The 22,086-nt window shown below is 38.9% G+C and overlaps 1 pseudogene; it reads left to right on the top strand.

The window, feature by feature from the left end:
- The first annotated feature begins 10,323 nt into the window (after positions 1-10,323).
- Positions 10,324-10,939, top strand: LOC102006733 (annotated as a pseudogene).
- The last annotated feature ends 11,147 nt before the right edge of the window (positions 10,940-22,086 follow it).

The raw sequence follows: 22,086 nt of genomic DNA, 5'->3' as shown, positions 1-22,086 counted from the left end.
AGAGAGAGAGAGAGAGAGAGAGAGAGAGAGAGAGAGTTAATAAGAGATAGAAGTCTTTACCATACAATGGGAAAGTTTCCTGAAGTCTGTATGTTCCACAGAACCTACTAGTTTTACAAGATGTTTATAGGTAAAACATTGGTCAAATAAATTTGGGATCTGCTAGGAAAATCAGTGCTGGCCAGTTTTCTCAATAGCCTTTGATTTACAATTGTGGACTGTGAACCTATAAGAGAGAAAAGGGCTGGGCAAGCTTCCCTAAATGTACTTGAGCTTGAAAGCCTGGACTTTTCGTAGGACTGTTGTTATGTGGAGTATACTTTAGGACACATTAGAACAGGGAAAGAATGTTGGCCTGCTAGTACATGCAAACGTACTGCAATGGCAAGCAGAAACACCAAAATGACACCCAGGATTTGGAGGCAGATTTATTTATTTACATCAATGGGCACTGATTGGGATCATTCTCAAAATATCAGGCCCCAATCTCTGGTGGTCTAGGGCTTTTATATGATACATAAGCAGGAGGCACAAAGGAGGTACAAAGGCAAGACAGACAGAACAGCCTGTCATATTGAGTTGGTTATAAGTGTTGATTAATGATGGTCAGTTTATGAAGCTTGACACAATGGTACAATCAGGCATTTTGTATGTTCAGTTCTGCTCCTGTGGTTACAGGAGTGAAGAAAGTAATTACAAAGCCATGAAGCAGTTACAGAGCTAGGCAATTTCAGAAGACTGAAGTTTTAAAAAGAACAATTTCTCTTGTACAGTTTTTCCCTTTCATTTCCCACTCTTGTTGTCACTCAGAAAAATCTTTTTCAATGCTGGGGCTGTTCTTTTTATTTGTATGAAGGGGCAGCTCTTAACCTATGTAATCCAATTAATCAGACAGGGCCCTATCAGGAGGATTAGCATAAAGGCTGTTAAGAGTCCTGAAAGGGGTTTCAGCCATGGTCCCAAATCAGATAGATCTTGGAATCGTCCCAGTTTCTGGTTTCGGTCTTCAGCTCAGTTATTTAACCTCTCTTGTAATTGTTGAAGACCTTCTCCGACTATTCCAGGCTTATTAGCATAGAAGCAGCAGTTTTCTCCTGGGGCATTACAAACTCCTTTTTGTTGCTCTTGTCCTTGTCCATTCCAGACTTTGGACTGAATTACCTCCCAGGTGTCGGTTTTTACCAGGAGAAACTCAACAGGAGATTGGGTTGTGGCAATTTGATTTCACACGGTTAAATTAAACACAGCCCGAATCCATACCCCAACATTAAATGTCAGCACATTGGTAACAACAAACATTTTCTAATTATAACTGACAGCCCAAGGCTTTTTAGATGAGGAAGACAGTTTAAAATAACAAGTCCAACTAACAAAATCATGTAAAGAGTAAGGAAAAGAGCCTTGTTGGTTGTTTTTCATCCCTCTGGGGCAACTGTCCTCAAGGTCAAAGCAAAGGTTACAGTCAGAAAGAGGCTAGGGAGCAAGAACCCAGCTGGATTATGCAATATCAAGTACATATGGTAGAGAACTGGGACAAGCAATAACACTTGGAATCCCGTGAACGCTGTTCTCAAGCTTCAGCTGTCAGCATCCATAGTGAAGGCTTTGAGGGCATTGTCCCTTTAGAATGGAGGAGCTGTCAAGGTAAATTTTTCAGCGGATCTAAGGCTGGATTTCTGAAACTTGTAGAGGTAGTTAATATGTACCTGGGTTATAGGTGTGTGCAGGAATGTCTACAGATATAGCTGGTCTTTTAACTGGTTACAAGCTTTATGTGGTTTTATTTCTGGATAATCTATCTATAGATCTTTAAGTGGGGAGAATCCACTATAATGCATGAGGTCAGGGCCAGTGACACAGATGCTGAAGCCTGAGCTGACTGCAGGGGTACAGGTACCAGCGCTGCGGCTTGAGTTTGCAGCACAAATGGAGGGGGCAGATCTGGCTCTGATCTTTTGGGAATGCCAGCTAAAGTTTTTCTGGCTGGGGTTGATGTTTCAGCCAATTGGATACCTGGAGGGAGCTTAGGCCTCTGGATTGAATGATTTTGCAGTGGTGGCAGGTTTCAAACAGCAACAAGACACAGTAGCAGGAGAGCTTTGGCAAAAATAGCTTTGTTTAAGCATATTTCACAGCATGTGGCACATGGAAAGTTAGGTCTTAGCCTAAGGTGAGCTTGCCAGCTTTTTGATCAGAAGGACAGTGGCCAAGTATTTGCACAGCCCCCACTGGTGGTCCCAGGGACTGACAGTCTGAGTAAGTATCCTTGTTTTTGTGAACTCAGGATGCAGATTTTATAGAAGCCAGCAGCTCCAAGGAATTTCTGTTTTGTTTTGTTTTTTCTAATAGATTTCTTCTGGATATTGGAGCAGAGCTTTGGCATCTTTGCAGCAGGTAGTTTGGGTGTCATTTGGGGAAACTAGCAAGGTCAGCACCAAGGGCTTCTCCAAAGAGGGTAAACAAGTTTTTGAACCTCTGGGAGATTGAGTTCAGGTCAGTTGCAAAGAGGGGCTGGTTGACAGGAGCCAATTGAAGGCAGAACACGGTATTTTTAGGTCTAGGTAGGTGTACCAGCAGGATGTGGGTGGCAGAAGACTGAGGCAATGTATATGGAGGGCAGTCAAGGCAGCATTGGCAGCTTGGAGATCTTGAACTGGCGTTACAGGCAAGAGAGGTGTACTGTTTGATGCAGGTGGGGGTTGCCTTGTGACAGAGCTCTATCATCAAAGGGGTATGATTGATAACAAGCCCTGAGGGTGAGTCCTTTGTCCATACTTCTGGAAGAGTTTCTCAAAATTTCAGGGTTGTGATTATCAGGGACTTCAAGCTGATAGAGACAATATTCTTCCTTCCAGCGTATAGTCAGTCAAGTCTTGGACAGTAAACCTGTGTGTGAGGGAGGCCATTCACATCAGGAACCAGGAATCTTCCTCCAGACCTCAGAGGGGACTTGAGAAATCTCAAGAGTGCTCCTTTCCATCAGGACCTGGAGAGGGTTTTGCTGCATCTGCAAGGGTCACAACTGGTGAGCAAAGAGGTCAGCATGGTTGGTCTTCCTGGCCAATGCACCAGATGCAATGGCAAGCAGAAATACTGAAAAGACACCCAGGATTTGGAGGCAGATTTATTTATATCAATAGGCAATGATCAGGATCATTCCCAGAATATCAGACCCCAATCTCTGGTGATCTAGGGCTTTTATATGATGCACAAGCAGGAGGCACAAAGGAGGTACAAAGGCAAAAACAACCTGACAGTTCTGATTAGCTAGCAGGGTGAAATCACTGGTTACAAGGGTAGATTAATGATGGTCAGTTTATGAAGCTTGGTATAATGGTACAATCAGGCATTCTGTGTGTTCAGTTCTGCTCCTGTGGTTACAGGAGTGAAGAAAGTAATTACAAAGTCATGAAGCACTTACAGATTCTCTTGTACAGTTTTTCTCTTTCAATACCAGCACCTCCCTATTCCTTTTCTCTTTGTCTCAGTATTTTTAAAGCTTGTTTTTGGATTGAATGGATTGAGGAATTTAACTATAGTTACTGATGATGGGTATAGGTTCTCATGAGAACCTTTTGGAGTGTGCTTACGTAAGCCCAGATGGTATAGGTTAAATACCTGATGTGGCCTCCTGTGCAGTCAAGAGAGGTGGAAAACACAATGGAAGAGGCTACTGCTGGCTTAACACAGCATACTCTTTACAGTACACATCATTTTCTTATGTATAGGACTATACTCTAAAGTAATAATTAAGTTACAGTCCAATAAATACATGATGGGTAATACAGTCCTTTACTCTCATCAAGAGTTATGGATTATTTTATGTGGTATACCCATATGTATAGCAACATGATAGATTTATTTATATCAGTGTCATCACAAACAAGTGAGTAATGTCCTGCATTATGACTGCTACAGTGGAACAAATTTTTCAACTCCATTAAAATCTTATTGGACCACTGGTTAAATATGTGGTCTACTGTTGACCTAAATATTAGTATGCAGCACAGGACTGTACTTTTTTTCTTGCAAGAATGTAATAAAGGTGGGATTTTTTTTAGTAGTTGCTACTTCCAGGTAAAACAAAATGTTACCTACACAATCGGTCAGGTTTTCTCTGAGTTTAGATGTCAAGTAGCATAGCGCTAAATGGACTTCTTAGTTAGTATCCATTTCATGTGCTCTAATTCTGTGTAAGGTACGAGTGGGCAGGGAAGACAGACTAAGGAAAACATGGTCCCTACCTTTGTCTCACCATTAATTAAGGGGCATGATAAGCTTACATACACATTACTGAAAGAATGCTTGTATAGCTAAATAATGGTCATGCCACATTTATTCATCATAACCAAAATAATAGGGCTTTGTTTCTGTGGAGATAGCCACATTTGTCCAAGGAGAGAGAAATCAGCCTTACAGAAAGGCTGTTGTAGAAGCACCAAGGTCACAGTATTTCACCCTATTTTAAAAAAACTCAAATGTCAATGGCCATGAATATTTATCTGTGTCTATATTCACCCTAGAAAATGCCATTCTTGATGAGACTAACTGAATAATATTACTGTTTGTCTTTTGATAATTTTATTTTCTATTTCAGAAAAGGAAATATATAACTCACTCTTTTGACCCAAGAAGTTATATCTCTAGTTAGGTGTTAATAAAAGTGATGTGAAAACACTTCTTATAAGGGACATTTGTTGTTGTTTTGAGACAGAGTCTCACTATGTAGTTCAGGCTGGCCGTGAACTCACTGTGTAACCCAGGCTGGGCTTGAACTCACAGTGAGCTTGAGGCTCACTGCCTCAGGCCTCCAAGTGCTGGGATTATAGGTGTGCACCACCCTGTCTGGCTAGGAAATGTATTATTTTTGTCTTGTAGAAGCAACTGGGACTCTGAGAAGTTAGTTTATGTAACTACTTGTAAAGGGAAGGACTGGAATTCAAATCCAGTCTTGCCTGGTTCCCAGTTCTTTTGTTTCATCTATGGTGGGGCGGAGTAGTTTTAGAAAATATTTGTGTATTCCATGATTTTTATAACCTAAAATTCTGACTTGCCAAAGTGAAATGGGGAAATCAGTTTTCCTGGAATTTAAAGAATTATACATACAAGTACAGGAGTCTATGACAGCAGAAGCCACGGATCTCATCTATTTTTTTTACCATAGGCAACCCAGTGTGTGGTACATGCCTAGTGTGTAGATCTTCAACAGAAATGTGTTCAGCAAAGTACGTGCAGAGGATAATTTTGTTTGTTTTTCTGAGACAGGGTCTCACTGTGTAGCCCAGGCCGATCTTGAACTCTCAGCGATCCTCTTGCCTCAGCCTTCTAAGTACTGGGCTTACAGGAGTGCACCATCACACCTGGTTCACATAATTTTGGGGAATAGAGAATGAGTACACATGAACACTTTCAATATCTTTTTTTAAAAAAGGAATCAAACTCAGGACCTCATGCTTGCCAGGCAGGTGCTGTGCCACTGAGCTATATCCCTAGCCCACTTTCAATATTGTATTGCCATTTTTTGCACAACAGTTTCACAGTTCTGAATCTTTAAAAGAGAAATAAGTGCCATTTCAACATAAGCTTTTTCTCTTCTTAAAATTATTTGAACCTGGTCAAGGGAAGTTTCCAGATTTGCCAACATATTTTCTAGTTGAACCTCAACAATGAGTCAATCACACTGCGAGTCAGTTTGTGGATGACAGAGGAGCTTCCCCTTCGTAGCCGTCTGGAGCTTCTCCAACAAAATCATTCCCCGATGATGTCTAAGAAACCCAAGGCTAAACTGAAAGTCGACTTGACGACAAAGACTAAATAGTTTTTGTATTTGTAAACTTAGCACCTTGCTTCATAGTAAGTACACAATACATGTTGCAAAAGAGGACAGAAGAAGGAAATAAAGAAGGGGAGGGTAAGAGTTAGGGACCTTAGATTTTAGCTTTAGGTTGGGTATGTGAATTTGAACCACTCACTGCTCCATTTTGTTCCTCAGTTTCATTATCTGCAAGACAGAGATGTTCACTAGTTATCCACTAGTTATGACCTTAGTTATCCACTAAGGCAATTTCATATTCCAAGAGCTGGTGGAAGACCCTGGGGTCACTGGTATAAATAAATCTGTGCTTCTTAGTGTCCACTAGGGGGTACTGTGGTACTAGTGCAGTAGTTTCCGTTTTCCAATTTATCCAATTCTATGGACTTTTTTTTTTTTTTTTTTAATCTATTCCCCTGGAAAACATTCCTTGCCTTGAAATTTCAAATTCAAGTCTATACTACAAGGTCTAAGATTTTAATTTAATAGTGGAAGTTAGCTAGATCTAGGAAGAATTCAGCTCAATGATTTATATAGATAATAGGGACATTAGAATCACAGAGCTACAAACAGTAATTAGCACCTTAGGATTTTTCTTGAACTAAAAGAAAGGCCTTGAAACTCTTTTAAAGGAAAATAAAGTGAAACAAATTTCAGTTCTCATAATAAAAACAGAAACATAAGAAGTTTATCAAATCTGTGTGATGACAATTATAAAACTACTCAAGAGTGAAAAGAAGCTTAAATGGAGATATACCATGTTCTTGGATAGAAGATTCAGTTTTGTAAAAATTTAAAATTATTTCCTAATGTATTCATAAATATAACATGCCCAATCAAAATCTCAATGGGATGCTTTTGGAAACTTAATGAAAGACTTTTAAAATTCATTGAGAAATTTGTTTACTCTCTGAGACAGGATTTCGCTGTGTAGTTCAGGCTTTCCTTGAATTCACTTTGTAGCCTAGGCTGGCCTTGAACTCACAGCGGTCCTCCTGCTTTGGCCTCTTAACTGTTGGGACCACTACTCCCGGCCTTCATTGAGAAAAATTAAGCTGGAAAAAGTCAAGGAAAGAAAAAACAATTAAATTCTGAGGGAGAAGAGGGTTTGAACCACCAGATTTTAAAGAAATGATAAAACAGCTGAAATTAAACCAGTACTAGAGTAGCAAAGAAACAGACCAATAAAACAACAGCAAGGCCAGGACCTGTGTGTGTGTGTGTGTGTGTGTGTGTGTGTGTGTGTGTGTGTGCTCGCGGGCATGTTGTCTACCCAGCCTTGCAATCCTGTTCTAAGTATGGTAGCTGGAAGAGGGCCTTTGCTTCCCCTTTTAGACAGGCAGGGCACTAGCGTGTAACTGAAGTTTGCCTGGCAGGATTCTAACATTGAATCTGGAAGGATTTATGCAAAGGTACTGGGCCCAGAAGTTTCTTCAGAGTACGGACAATGATGACGTTGATAGTCCAAGAGAAGAGAATGTCGGTGGGTGGCAGTTTCAGGAGACACATTCTACTAATACTCTTCCTATAACAGTTCTTGGCCTAGTTCGGGCCACATTCTAACCGGACTGTTCTGACTGTAGCTTTTGGTTGAGTTTTCTCCAGCCTGCCCTGTTTGGTTCCTATTTCCTGAACCTGATTTTTAATTTCCTCACAGATTTTGTGAGCTGCTTGATATCCCTCCAGTAAATTCCTGTCTGTTAAAATTACCTAGAATCGGGCCGGGGATATAGCTCAGCGGCACAATGCATGCCTGGCAAGCACAAGGTCCTGGGTTCGATTCCAGGTACAGAAAAGAATTACCCGGAAGAGGTTACTGATGCTTACAAGTAGGAATCCTGACTTGAATAGAAACTGGTACTGGGGAGTCACAAACAACAGATCCTTAGGACAACTCAGAGGTCTGGTTTTCCTGACTCATTAAGTGTAAAGATGATGAACACTGTTATTCAGAGACAGGACTGAGGTAGGCTCTGAAGACAAGACCATTTGGAACTTGACTGTGGTTGTCATAGACCAGTACGGAGAATAGGGGAACTCAGAAGCTGTGTATTGAGGTCAGCTACTTTGGCTGAGCGATTGACAAGTGAAAATCTCACAGCCTCTGGAGTGGGATAGCTGTAAACCAGTATCTGTTCTTGTTGATTGCTGACTTGCAAATGAATTGAATTTTTTTTGTTACTTAGATTCTCCCCTCCACCCACTATGGGCATTTGAATCCATGGGTGCATTACTACTGATCTGTGCCCTTTGTATTTTTTATTTTGAGATGGGTTTCTCTAAGTTGCACAGGCTGGCCTGAAGCTTTCAATCTACCTGCCATAGTCTCTAGTGAACCGCTGCACCTGGCCTTACCTGGGGTCTTATTTAAGGGGCTGATATGGAACACATTTAAGGTGATGATAAGAAAGAATACAGAGCTGGGCATGGTGGCGCATGCCTGTAATCCTAGCATTCGGGAGGCTGAGGCAGGAGGGTCATTGAGAATTCCAGGCCAGCCTGGGCTACAAATTGAGCTCAAAGCCAGCCTGAACTGCATATTGAGACACTGTCTCAAAAAAGTCCAAAAAAAAAAAAAAAAAAAAAAAAAAAAAAAAAAAAAAAGAAAAGATACAGGACCTCTAAAATTAAAATGGTATACAAGGGAGATTTTGCACAACTGAGAAAACACCTGCTCCTGAATTCTGGGCCTTCTTGGCAGCTAAAACTTTTACTTATGAGGTTATTACTCCTTTGTTTAAAGATACAAAACTCCCTGAAGGAGTTACTTTTTAAGAGCAAGATGATGATCTTATGCCTTACTTTCACTCTGCAATACCTCTAGATGTATAATTAGAATCAAATTCTAGTATGACCTAAGAAAAAGGCAACTACAGGGGCTGGGGATGTAGCAGAGCTCAGAGGTAGGGCACTGAGGGGCAGCAGGCAATTATAAAGCAAAACTGAGAAAGCTGTGGCTCTGGAAAGATATGCTCCAACGTAAAAGAAATTGGAGAGCTTTGTTCATTGGTCTGTGGGCTGTGGGCTAAAATAGATTTTAAGAATGTTACTGGTTTGGGGCTGGGGATATAGCTCAGTGGCACAAGCGCCTGCCTGGAAAGTACAAGTTCCTGAGTTCAAGTCCCAGTACCAAAAAAAAACAAAAAAAAGAATGTTGAATGAAGACAGGGACATATTTGAGCCCAGGTTAACATTACTAATAGAGCATACAAGAGATTCTGAATTAGTTGTTGTGCCTTGAGAAGTTGGGAATAATTATCATCTCTGCTACAAGTTGATTGAAATGTGGACTCTGATGCCTCATGCAAAATTAAACAGATGAAAATCTCTTAAGCAAAATGTAAAGGAAGAAATTTCTAAATTCCAGAAGACAAGAATGTTGGAGTAGATTTATATCTGACTCAACCATCTCCCTCAAAGCTATCTTTCAAAACAGATTCAGAAGACACTCCTCAAAAAGCCCTTGGGGAGCAAATCTACTAGAGAAGGTCTGTATGTTTGATTTTTGTCTGTTTGCTTTAAAATTGAGTTTATTTTATTTTAAAGAGAATAAAAAATAATAAAATAACAACAACATAGGCAAAAACAAAATAACACAAAAACTATAAAAATGATACAGGGTTTCAAAATAAGATAATAGGAATTAACAGTGGTTGTTATATTACATATTGTACTCTTCAAAGAAGCGGCTCAGATTACCAGATGTAAAAATGCAAGATTGATCAAACCATTAAAGAGAATTTAAAACTAGAAAAAACATTAGAAAGGATACAGAGCTTCACTAGAGTGTTTGTTTTGAAACAGGCTCTTGCTTTGTAGTTCAGGCTGACCTTGAACTCATTTCGTAGTCCAAGCTGGCCTTAAGCTGTGGTCATCCTCTTGCCTCAGCCTCTTGAGTGCTGGGATTATAGTGTGCTCTGCCACACCCAGTGGGGTCAGCGTATCTGAAAAGCGCTTTGCAGAATGTTTTCTCTGGACCAGAAGTGAGGGTGAAAGAGGCTACTGTTAGAACTGGCTTAGAGAATCTCATAGGGATAGGAGGGTCCAGGAACAGTGTGATCTAAGTAGGAGCACTTGACACCTGCATGTGGCTCACATGCAAAGTGGTAGGGTTAGTGTGAAATCAGAATGCTTTGACCCCTAGATTCTTGGGAGATGACTAGCTGGTCACTGATTCCTGGGCCAAATAGATGGAAAGCCCTACAAAATTCTACTTGATTTGTGTAAAAAACACTTTCAGGTCTTGAAAAGGATATTATCCAATTCTCAGATACCCTTTAATGTAATCTGAGGAAGTTCCTACTTGACATTTCCTCTTGGCAGGTGGCCATTTACTAGGATGATTCTGAACAAGGAGGCAAAAGAGTTGCTTTCTTCCGGTTAGCTTTACCTTCTTACCATAGGATCCTACCACCTTTCAGGCTGTGGGCCACAAGTAAGTCAGTGGAAAGCTTCTTATTTCCTCATCTTACAAGAGAGCACATTGGTCTGAGGAATGTCAACTATTCAACATGGAGGTGGAGGTCGATAAGCTAGAACTGATGGCTGTGTGGCAAACCTATGGCACGGGTGCCACAGCCAGCTGTTTGTTATCATTGAAAGCTCTAAAGGGTTCGCCATCACTGGCCTAGACCATTGACTTCAAAAACAAGCAAATACTTAAGGATTAGGCGAAAAAGAAGAAGCAAGATATATTATGTACAGTTCCAGAAGGCTCACTCTGATCTGGATTACATTTAGTACAGGCTGGAGTATGAAATCAAGACTAATCATCCTGATTCAGCAGGAGAGAAAAATCCAGTTACACTCTCAAAGGAATTGTCAGCAATAAAGTCTCGATACCAACCTTTGTATGCACGTTGTAAACCTGTTGTGATTGAGGAGAAAGAGACTAAGAGCCGCATTTGTACTACTTTGAATAAGACTATGACCATGATACAGGAACTACAGAAGCAAACAGATGTGGAGCTATTGCCACTGACTGAAGAAGAAAAAACTAGAACAGAGCAGTTAAAATCTCACATGCCACACCTATGAAGAAATGGAATTGCAAACGGGAACTCAAATGAAGAAGAGATTAATTCCAGAGCAATACAGGAAGATGTCTTGTTAACAGTTCATGAATAGAGGTGGGGGGTGGTCGAGGAGGAGGTGTGGTTTGAGTGACAGGGTAGTGATGCCTTTCATAAGAGAAGGATTATGAAGGGCAGATATTATATTAATAAAATTCAGCCAAAGAACGGAGTGGAAGTAAAAGGATTTAAATATATGCATATACTTAGTTTTGTAATGTTAAGTAAGGAAGTTTTTTAATACTACTTTGTATCTGTTTTCTTTTTGTATTGTTGGGATAATAGATGTTCTGGCCTATCATAAAAGAATGTAAAAAAAACCAAGATAGCATATTAGATGACAAGGCTATTAATACATGCAGATCGGGACAAAGGTATTGAAAATACTAAATGTTTCTGAAACAGAACACATGAGAGCCAGAGAGCAGGAATTTTTCAATGACCCAGCAATAGTACACAGAACATGCCTAGTTATGGCTCCAAAGCAAGAGATAAGCTGAGGTCTTTATCAAAATGAAGAGGACCTTATTCTGTTGCCTACTCCTGTGACAGCATTCCTCTCCAACTTACACTGTAACTGTTTTCTTGGTGTTTGCTATAAGCAATTGACTTGGGAGAGAAAAATGTAAATCTTGCTTTTCAGATGCTTCTTCTTTACAGTTCATCCAAAGGCAAGGTATACCAGAGAGAAGGGCAAGCATTGCAATGAACAGAACAATATACATCTCATCATTTAATTTGCCTACAATGAACAATGTGTACAGTTTGGTAACTAATCTAGTGATTTGAAAGATGAAAGACTGGTGACAAGGAAGTTTAAGAATGTTTACATGTGAGGACCTCTAAGAATGGGCCACTAAGGGGCTGAGGATGGCTTAGTGGTACAGTACTCACATAGCCTGTGAGAAGTTCTGGTTTGCATCCCCAGCATACACACACACACACACACACACACACTGACAAGACTAAAAGTTGCAAATATATTTCACTTGGTCATTAGAAGAAAAATCAGAGATGGTCAAATTCCCTGGTTATGTTTGAAATTTTACTTAGCTTTGGAGCGTATACTGTAGATTAAAATCCAGAAGAAACTTGATCTTTCAGTGATTAAATCTGATCGTGTGTGTGTGTGTGTGTGTGTGTGTGTGTGTGTGTGTAAAATCTCATCTATTTCTTCACACATTCTTTTTTTATAAAGTCCAAAGCTCCCCCAAAGTATGGTTTGAAAGCCACTGATCCGGTCAATTTTAGAGAATGAAATAATGTCCAAAGAATTGACTTACTCTGTCTCAAGCTATACAGTTAGTGACAAAGCCAAGAGAAAAATTCAAATCTGCCTCTTAAGCTAATGCTTCCTCCAAAACAGCACGTTACTTCTGTATCTGGAATGAATTCAATGCAAAAGCAATTCTACTCTTCCCTATTTCTAATCCATAGCTCATCATGACAGAAAGGTGTCACTATTTTCTGTGCTTCAAAACATGAAAAACTGAACGGCAGGGTAGACATTTGAATAAAAAAAGTTAAATATTTGAATGCATACTTGTAATTGCATCGCAAAACCTTTCCCCCTCAGAACTGGAGTGGCTTCCAGCTAAGTGGCAGATATTATGGTAAGCATGGTTTTCTTGCTGTTGAGTTTAAGGCACAGGCAGCTCACGTCTTTGAAAGATGTTGTTCTGGCTTTGGTCTTTTTTCTCTGTCTAGCATGTAGCCAGTGGCCCCAGGTGACTGCTGAACACATGCCATATGGCTAGTCTGGGATGCACTCTAAGCGTAAAATGCATGGCAGATTTCGAAGAGATAGAAAAAAGAGTGTAACATATTTCATTAGTAACTTTTAGGGTTTTTATAGTTTTTAAAAAATAAGTTTATTAGTACAGTTTAGATATACATAATGATCACATTCATCATGGGGAATTTGTACCTGTACATGATGATATAGTTTGATTCCTTGTTTTCCCCATTTCCTTCCCCTCCCTTCAACCCCTCTTCCTTTCCTTATTTACAAAGCTTTGTTTCCTTTTTATTCTTCTTTTCTCATTTTTTCTTTTCTGGTCCTACCTTTCCTCCTCCCCCTCCCTAGGTTCCCTTTCCTTTGGAATAATTTCTTCCTATTTCACAATTTCTATTTTACATATTGATTCTTATTTACACTTTCAGTTTCTCACACCAGAGAGACAATGTGATATTTACACAGATGTGTCTGATTTATCTCATTTAAGAATATGGTCTCAAGGTCCATTCATTTAGCTATAAATGTCTCAAATTTATCCATCTTTATGGCTGAGTACTACTCCATCGTATAAAAAAAACACATTTTTTTTATCCATTCATCGGTTGATGGGCATTTGAGCTGTTTCCAAGATTAAGTTATTACAAACTGTGCTGCTATAAATATGGGTGTGCATATATCACTGTGGTATGATGCTTTTAATTCTCTTGGGAAGATACCAAGAAGGGGAATAGCTGGATCAAATAGGACCTCTAGTCTTATTTTTTTGAGGAATCTCTACACTGATTTCTACAGTGGTTGCACTGGTCTACACTCCCACTACCAGTGGAGAAGGGGTTCTTTTTCCTCACAACCCCTCCAGCATTTGTTACCGGCTGATTTCTTGATAATGGCCATTCTTTCAGGAGTGAGATGGCATCTCACCATTGTTTTAATTTGTATCTCATGAATGACAAGTGATGTTGAACATTTTTTCAAATATTTATTTGCTCTTTGTACTTTTTCATCTCAGATGCCCATTTTTGGGCATTAAATTAGGGTGTCTGTTTTTTTTTTTAAAAATTCTTTATATATTCTAGATATCAGTCCTTTGTCTGAGAAATAATTAGCTAAAATTTTTTCCACTCTGTGGGTTGTCTCTTTACTCTGTTGATGATTTCTTTTGCAGTGCAAAAGTTTTTTAATAAGTTAAGATCCCAGTTGTTGATTCTCTGTAATATTTCCTGACTGATTGGGGTTTTGTTTATAGAGTCTTTGCCTGCACCAATTTATTCAAGAGTTCTACCTATTCTTTCTTCCAGCAGATTGTTTCTATTTTAATATTAAATCATTGATCTATTTTAATTTGAGTTTAGTGCATGGTGATAGACATGGGTCTAGTTTTAATCTTCAGCATGTGGGAAGCCAGTTTTCCCATGACCATTTATAAAAGAGGGTATCTTTCTTCCAGTGAATGTGTTTGGCCCCTTTATCAAAGATAAGGTGGCTAAATGTGATTGGAGTTGTTCTTGGATCTTTGAATCTGTTCCACTGACTTTCGGGTCTGTTTTTTTTGCCAATATCATGCTGTTTTTTTGTTTTTGCTTTTTTTTTTTTAAAATCAGAGTAGCTTTGTAATACAGTTTCAAATTAAGGATTATGTTGTCCTCTGCCTTGCCTTTGTTGCCCAGAATTGCTTTTGTATTCTAGGTCTCTTCTGGTTCCAAATGAATTTTAGGATTGTTTTCTCTAGTTCTGTGATATATGCTGTTGGAATTTTAATAAAGATTGTATTAAGTCTGTGTAACAATTTTGGAAGTATGGCCATTTTTACTATGTTAATTCTTCTTACCAAAGAATAAGGCATATCTTTCCATTTTCTGATGTCCTTGTCAAGCTCCTTTTTCAGAGTACTATAGTTTTTCAGTGGAGAGGTCTTTTACTTTCTTTATTAATTTGATTCCTAGGTATTTCATTTTTTGATGCTATTGTGGAAGGTGATGTTTCCTAATTTCTCTCTTAGTGAGTTTGTTATTTGTGTACAGGAATGCTATTGATTTTTCAGTGTTGACTTTGTATCCAGCTATTCTACCGAATTTGGTTATTAAATGTAGAAGTCTTTTGGTGGAGTTTTTGGGGTCTTCAATGTATTGTGTCACTGCAAATAATGATGATTTAACTTCTTCCCTTCTTATCTTATTCCTTTTATTTCTTCCTCTTGTCTAATTGCACTGGCTGACATTTCCAGAACTATATTGAATAAGAGTGCTGACAGTGAGCATCCTTGTCTTGTTCCTGATTTTAGAGACAAAGTTTTCAGTTTGTGTCTGTTTAGTATGATGTTGGCTGTTGGTTTGTTATAGATGCTTTTATCAGACTGAGATAAAGACCATCTATTCCAATTTTCTGTTGGGTTTTTATCATGAATGTCAAATGCTTTTTTTGCATCCACTGAGATGAGCATGTGGTTTTTGTCCTTGGCTCTGTTAATATAGTATGTTACATTTATTGATTTGCATATGTTGAATCATCCCTGAATGCCTCAGATGTCATTAGTAAGTGTTAAAATGCTAACATTTTGGAAAATTTTGACTAAATAAACCATATCACTCAAATAAGTTTTAGAAAGAAGCTAGTCCAAGGCTAAATAAATACTGTATGATTCCAACTGTATGGCATTCTGGAGAAGAAAAAAATTTTAGAGACAGTAAAAAGATCAATGGTCGTGAGGGGTTAGGGTGGAGGAGGGATGAATAGGTAGAAAGCAGAGATTTTTAGGACAGTGAAACTACTCTAGATGCTGCTATGGTGATGGATACGCTATATCATGATATATTTCTTCAAACCCATAGAATGCACAACAGCAACTGTAAGCTTAATGTAAATTATGGACTTCAGGTGATAGCGATGTGTCATCAGTCAGCAAATGTACCCCTCTAGTGGAGGATGTTGATAATTGTGCAGGTTATGTGGGGGCGAGCAAGAGGTATGTGAGAAATCTCAGTACCTTCCTCTTCATTTTCAGAACTAATTTTTTTGTTTGTTTGTTACGGTACTGGGAATCGAACTCACAACCTCATACTTGCCAGGCAGGCGCTTTGCTGCTGAGCTAAATCCCCAGCCCTTTCCTCTTCATTTTATTATGAACTTAAGCTGGTCCAAAAAAATAAAATCCTCAAAAAAGTCTGTGAAAAATTAATTTCACATTAGTTTTTACTTTTTTAAAAAATATGGTTATTAGAAAATTTAAAACTACACTTGTGGCTTGTTGTAGATTTGCATTGATCAGTGCTGTTAAAAGGAATTTAGTAAAGCAATGGAAACCACACCAAGCAGAATTTGGTCAGTGTTTCCTATAACTCATCAATGTTGTCAGAGTTATAAAGATGTGAGTTTCTGGGGCTGTGAATATAGTTTAGTGATAGAACACATGCTTAGCATATGTGAGACCCTGAGGTTAATCTCCAGCAGCAAATAAAACCAAAACTAAACCCCAAACAAACAAAGCTCAGGTGTTTTTTTTTAAAAAGTATATACTTTCATTTTGGCAAAGTCACCACCCACAAATTTGAATTTCACACTTTCCGAGAAGTACTGGCCTGACAGCTCTCAGGCTCTTGAGGATGAAGACTACCTAGGTCTGCCTTTAACACAGAACAAGCTATACCGCTGACGTGTGGTATTTTCACCTTAGAAATCTGATGGCTAAGAGCTCTTAGGTTAGTTCCTCAGGGAAGGGACAAATGGGTCTTCTGATAAATTGCTTTGAATACAGAAATATTTACTTTAAAAAGTGAGCCTCACATTCCTTTCCAATTTCATTTCATCAACTTTTAATTCCTCTACCTCTAACCACGAGCATGAAAGTAGAAGATGGCAGAACAGGAAATGAGTTAGGGAATTCTCTACATGTGATATATAAAATTTCAAGTTGGCTATAATTTCTCTTCCTTGCAGCCATTTAATCAAAGGGCTCTACGAGACTAATACGCCCCATTATGACAAAAATCACAATTAGCGCCTTCCTCATCATAGACCAAATAGGTATCCAAGTGTCTAGAATTCAATGATTTCCTTGGTATCCTAGCTTGTAGGGGAATTCCGATAAATAAAGCCTGCCAAGATGTAATCACATTATGGCTTTCAAATGCCAGAGAATGTGAGAGATACACGAAGGACCATACCTTTTAGCATCACATCTGCTAAAATACACATGAAGGAAATGCTGCTCAGTGGGATCAGTGTCTTGTCAAATCTGTTCCTCCTTTTTCCCCTGTGTTGATAGTATCCCTGTCTACTCAAAGCCTTTCTGTATTTTCTCATTTCCCTTCTCTATGTCCAAGTGGTCATTTAGTAGTCACTTACCACTTTTGAAACATCTTTTGAATCCTTCTGCCTCCCAGCAATTTTCAGGATATCTTTTCTAGGTGAGTCCCTCATTCACTCAGCCTCCGACACCTGGAATAGCCCTCAATTGATTAAATTTTAAGATAAACACCTATTAAGCTGTTTTCAAAATTTCACCCACTTGAATGGCGTTTCACATTGCTGCAAGAATTACCTATTTAAATATTCTAAATTTCTAAGTATATTATTTCCCTGCATGAAGTCTTTCCAAATGAATTCACATTACCCACAGGACCAAGATCATTCTTAATGTGACATTTAATACCTTATAGACCTTATAGACTCTAATCTTAATTTACCTTCCCAGACTTATTTTCTGTCACCACACCCTACATCATGGCTAGCCAAACTAAAAAAAAAAAATCACATAAAACTCCATCCACATTCTGCATTTTTAAAATTGATAATAGTGGGGCATTGAAAGGATTTGTGTATAGTATAATAAAATGGACATTACTGACATGCAAATTTACATATGGAAAATTCATTCTATGCATTCCCTATGGCCAGAGAGTGGAAATTATTTTAGTAGTAAGTGACAGAATTCTAATTTGAATTAGCTCTGACAAAAAAAAATTAGAAATTATTGCCTTATGACTCCTAAGGAAGGGTTAAAAAGCCAGACCAAGAGATGAGCTGGGCTGCATCTGGCCCTCAGGAGCAGCGAGAAGAAGCCACTGCCATCAAAATTCCCTTTGTCAATTGGTTTGGCTCCTTCTGAGATGTCACCTTTCTCTTCTGATCCTACCACAGGCAGACTTTCCTCACGAGGCAGAAATAGCCCTTTGAGCCAGTGTCCTTTAACAACAATGTGGGTGACACAACTTTTTCATTGCTGTTTGAAAAATGCAGATGAAGTCTTCCGGTTTTACTGGCTTAGGTTAAGTGCCTGTCCCTGAACCTATCATGGGTGACCAGGGAAGTTGGTTCATGTAAGCAGAGAGAAGATCTTGTTTTAGCTATATAGTTGGTTGCAAGTGAGGGGATACCAGTTCTTAGGAAAGAGAGCTTTGGGGAAGGCAAGATTACAGACATTTGTTGTAGTAACTAATTCTTAAGAATTTTAGTGGAATTACATTTTAAAAGCTGCAATTTATATAAGCAGTTACATTTACCTTCATTTATAATTAGTAACCGATCCAAGTAGGCTAATGTTGTAGATGGCGCCACCATACCAGATTTTTGTAGGCTTATTTGGCCTATGAGTTTGTGCTCATAATTTGCTTAATGTATCTACTTTGTGTTTGGTTTGGTTTTAGGTGTCTAATTGTATTGGTTCAAAATACTAATAATTTTGTTTTCTAATAATCATAACTTGTATTTATTTTGTTGCTTATTTTATTGGCTAGAACATATAAAAGTCTTTTGTGGCATTGTACAGTTTATAGATATAGGTAAAGCTTAGCAGGCTAATCAAGCAGGAGAAGAGTATCCCTTGGTAGAGTGACTATATAAGTTCCTGTTGGAGCAAGAAGGGAACTTAAAGACAGACACTAGGGCTTATAATAAACCATGAAGAATATGAGCTTTTTAGTTTTCAAATGTTGAAAACTAACATATTACCCCTTCCCCCGATCCCATAGTCCAATAACTAAAGGATTAGATCGTGGTTTAGCAGGAGACTGACCATTCCAGGTGATCCCAACTGGTGGTTTAATGTTTTGAGTATCAGTGATATTTAAACACGAAAATTTGAGTATATACTCTTACTGTTATATACCTGGAAGACAAAACAATAACCACAGTGTACTTCCCAAAAATATCAAATTATCTTTAACAACCTAATTGTCCTTAAAAATTATGAAGGCATTAATCATGGAAATAATGGAACTAGGCAGTATCATCAAGTACTGCTAACATCATAAAAGCTGACCAGCAGACATCACTACCTCCTGATGGAGGTACTTAGCACCACTTATGAGGTGTTCTTGCCAAAAACTTAAAAAAAATTCAAATCTAAATAAAATCAAACTTCTAGACCTGGCTAGTAGCTTACCAGTGATAAAAGGGAGAAAGAAACATGTTAACTGACATAAAAGTAAGGCAGTCAGCAACATCCAGAAGTAGAAACTTTAGGATAAATGATCTGGGTTCTTCAACAAATACTTTACAAGGAAAACAAATATGGAGGAGATAAGGAACACATTGATTAAAAGAGGCTGATAAAATATCAGCCAAACATAATGTGAGGATCTTGTGTGGGTTCTGATTTAAACAAAGCAGAGAGAGACAGAGAGACAGAAAAATAGAGACAGAGAAACAGAGAGAGACACACACACACACAGACAGATAGACACTGAGATAGATTCTAGCTCCATGAGCTCCAGCTGGAGGAGAAGGAGGTAAGTAAGGAGGTACAGTTGCTCCTACAGATGAGATTACCCCAAGAATTCCCAGTACTAAAAAACTTAGGGTATAAATAATGGTGCTTTCTGTACTGGAGAGGTGAAGAAATCTCACTGTTACAGGCCTCAGGCCTGGTATTATGCCACTATGTGAAATTAAATGTTATCAGAAGGCCACTGGCTTTATGGTTCTAAACTTCTCTTCCAAAGATTGCTCTGAACTTTAAAACAGATCTATGCTTCTAAAACTTGGCTTCTGCAGAAGCAAGTGAGGCCTATCTGCTCAGCCTTTTTGGAAGACACCAACCTGAAGGCTCTTCATGCCAAATGTGTAACAATTGTGTCAAAAGGCATCCAGCTAGCACACCACATGTTTGGAGAACATTCAGATTAATCAGAATGGGAAAATTTCATTAAAAAATTATCTTCTTGTTACTAGTACTTCAAATGTTAGATATTTTACTCCATGGGATAAAATGTTACCTCAGTCTAGAATTATGAGTGGAAAAATAGGGGACAGCATTAATGTAAGTGAAAAAGTTTCAGTGAACACATTTTAGCAACTCAACTTTATAACAATTATACGTAAACTTGTTAAATTTTTCTGAACAATGACAGAATTTGGTTGGTTTTCTTTTTTTTTTGAGAAAGGGTCTCACTATGTAGTTCAGGCTGGCTTGGACTCATTAGGTAGTCCAGGCTGGCCTCAAACTCACAGCAATCCTCCTGCCTCTCAGCATCCCAAGTGATGGAGTTGCAGATGTGCACCACCACGCTCTGCTTAGATTTTGATTTTGATTTATTTATTTATTTATTTTTTTGTGGTACCAGGGATCAAACTCAGGACCTTGCACTTGCCAGGCAGGTGCTTATGCCACTGAGCTATATCCCCGGCCCCTCTGCTTAGATTTTTAAAAACAGGTACATTTCATATTAATTGAAGGCAACTAAATAGTGTTAGTGGCATTTTTTTTCATAAAGTAGTTAGTCTCCATTCATGACCCTTCTCTGAAATGTCTTATGTAGATGACTAACATTTTTAAAAAATTTTTTTGGTACGTGTTTGCAGTACATAATGATTACATTCATGATGGGGAGTTGTCTTGGTTACTTTTCTCTTGTTGTTGAGACAGAATACTTGACACCCAAAATTGATGAAGGAAAGGTTTATTTGAGCTCACAGTTTTTGGAAGTTTCAGTCCATAATCAGCTGGCTCCAAGGCAGGCTGGCATGGCACAGGCACAGTGGTTCAAGGCAGCAGAAGACAGCAAAGGCAACAAGAGCAAAAGGGGAAAACAAGCCTCTTTTCCTCCCTTATATTGTATGCAGACTATGTGCCCTCGGGTGAGTGTAGCACTCACACCATATCTGTGCTCTCCTCTTGCACAGGCTCAGGATATTTACAAAGTAAGGACCTTGGCGCCCTGCTGAGTCCCTTAGGTAACCTTCTGCACTTTTCAAGTTGACACAAGGTATCAACCATTACAGGAGTTAATACATGTGTATACACATCTCCAATCTTTTTATATCCTAATATCTTTAAGGCAGGCAGAGTGGCACATGCCTATCATCCCAGCAGTCCAGGAAACCGAGACAGGAGGATTGCAAATTTAAGCCCACCTTGGCCAACTTAGTGGCTTAGTGAGAGTTTGTCTCAAATAAAAAGTAAAAAGAGGGGTTAGAGATGAAGCTCAGTATGAAGGCCCTGGATTCAATCTCCAGTGCCACAAAATATCATTTTGAAATTCTACAAATGAGTAACATCAAACAGTACACCTGTTTGTGGGCCAGTCTCATTTTACTTAATACAATCTAGGTCGCTGCCAGTGGTGGAATTTCCTTTATCAAGGCTGAGTAGCATTCCACTGTAGTAAGTACATGATTTTTAATATTTTCTGTCCTCTATGCTTTTCCTGCAAGTTTGTTACTAAAATAGCTGGGGATTTAGCTCAGCAGCACAGTGCCTGCCTGGCAAGTGCATGGTCCCGAGTCCGATTCCTGGTACCAAAGAGAAAAATTTATAAAATAGATTAAGAGATTAAAAAATGAGAATCAGGGAAATTTAAACATCGAATACTTGATGATATTAAGAAATTACTGTTCATTTTAGGTATGCTAATGATATTGTGGTTATGTTTTGTAAACGTCTTTTCCTTTCATGATAAATGCTGACTATTTACAGTGTAATATTCACAGTAAAATATAGCTAGGCTGCTATACAAGCCCCCAGTGGGGGCTGAGAAGGAAAGCAGGTGGACGTAGATGATGGAGTTGGGGCTGGGTGTGGCTCAGGGGGCTCATTCCTCTCCTCTTTCCACGTGTGAAACTTCCCCTAATAAAAACTCAACACACAGGTTACATTCATTCAATATTCCTTCTCCAGGTCACGTAATTATTATTACTATTATTTTTGTTTTGTTTTTTTCCAGTACCGGGAATTGAACTCACGACCTTGCGCTTGCCAGGCAGGTGCTGTGCCGCTGAGCTAAATCTCCAGCCCCCAGGCCACATAATTAAATTCCCTAATTTTACAGTTGGAGAAAAATTGCCACCTAAAGGATTCAGTCAGTGGGAAAAACAAGGATACTGGAAGCTCATGAGTAGTTCTGTGACCTGGGGCAAATTATTTACCTTCTCTGAGCCTCATTTTAGTCATCTCTAGACAGAGAACAATAGCTCTCCTCCTGAAAGGTTTGATGAGAATAGAGGAAGTACTGGCTTGGTGTACTTAAGTA

Source organism: Chinchilla lanigera, unplaced genomic scaffold (assembly GCF_000276665.1).
Source record: "Chinchilla lanigera isolate Chin_1 unplaced genomic scaffold, ChiLan1.0 scaffold00002, whole genome shotgun sequence".
In the NCBI taxonomy this organism is placed as follows: domain Eukaryota; kingdom Metazoa; phylum Chordata; class Mammalia; order Rodentia; family Chinchillidae; genus Chinchilla; species Chinchilla lanigera.
The sequence above is the reverse complement of the archived record's forward strand: the minus strand, read 5'-3'. Positions and strand labels throughout refer to the sequence as shown.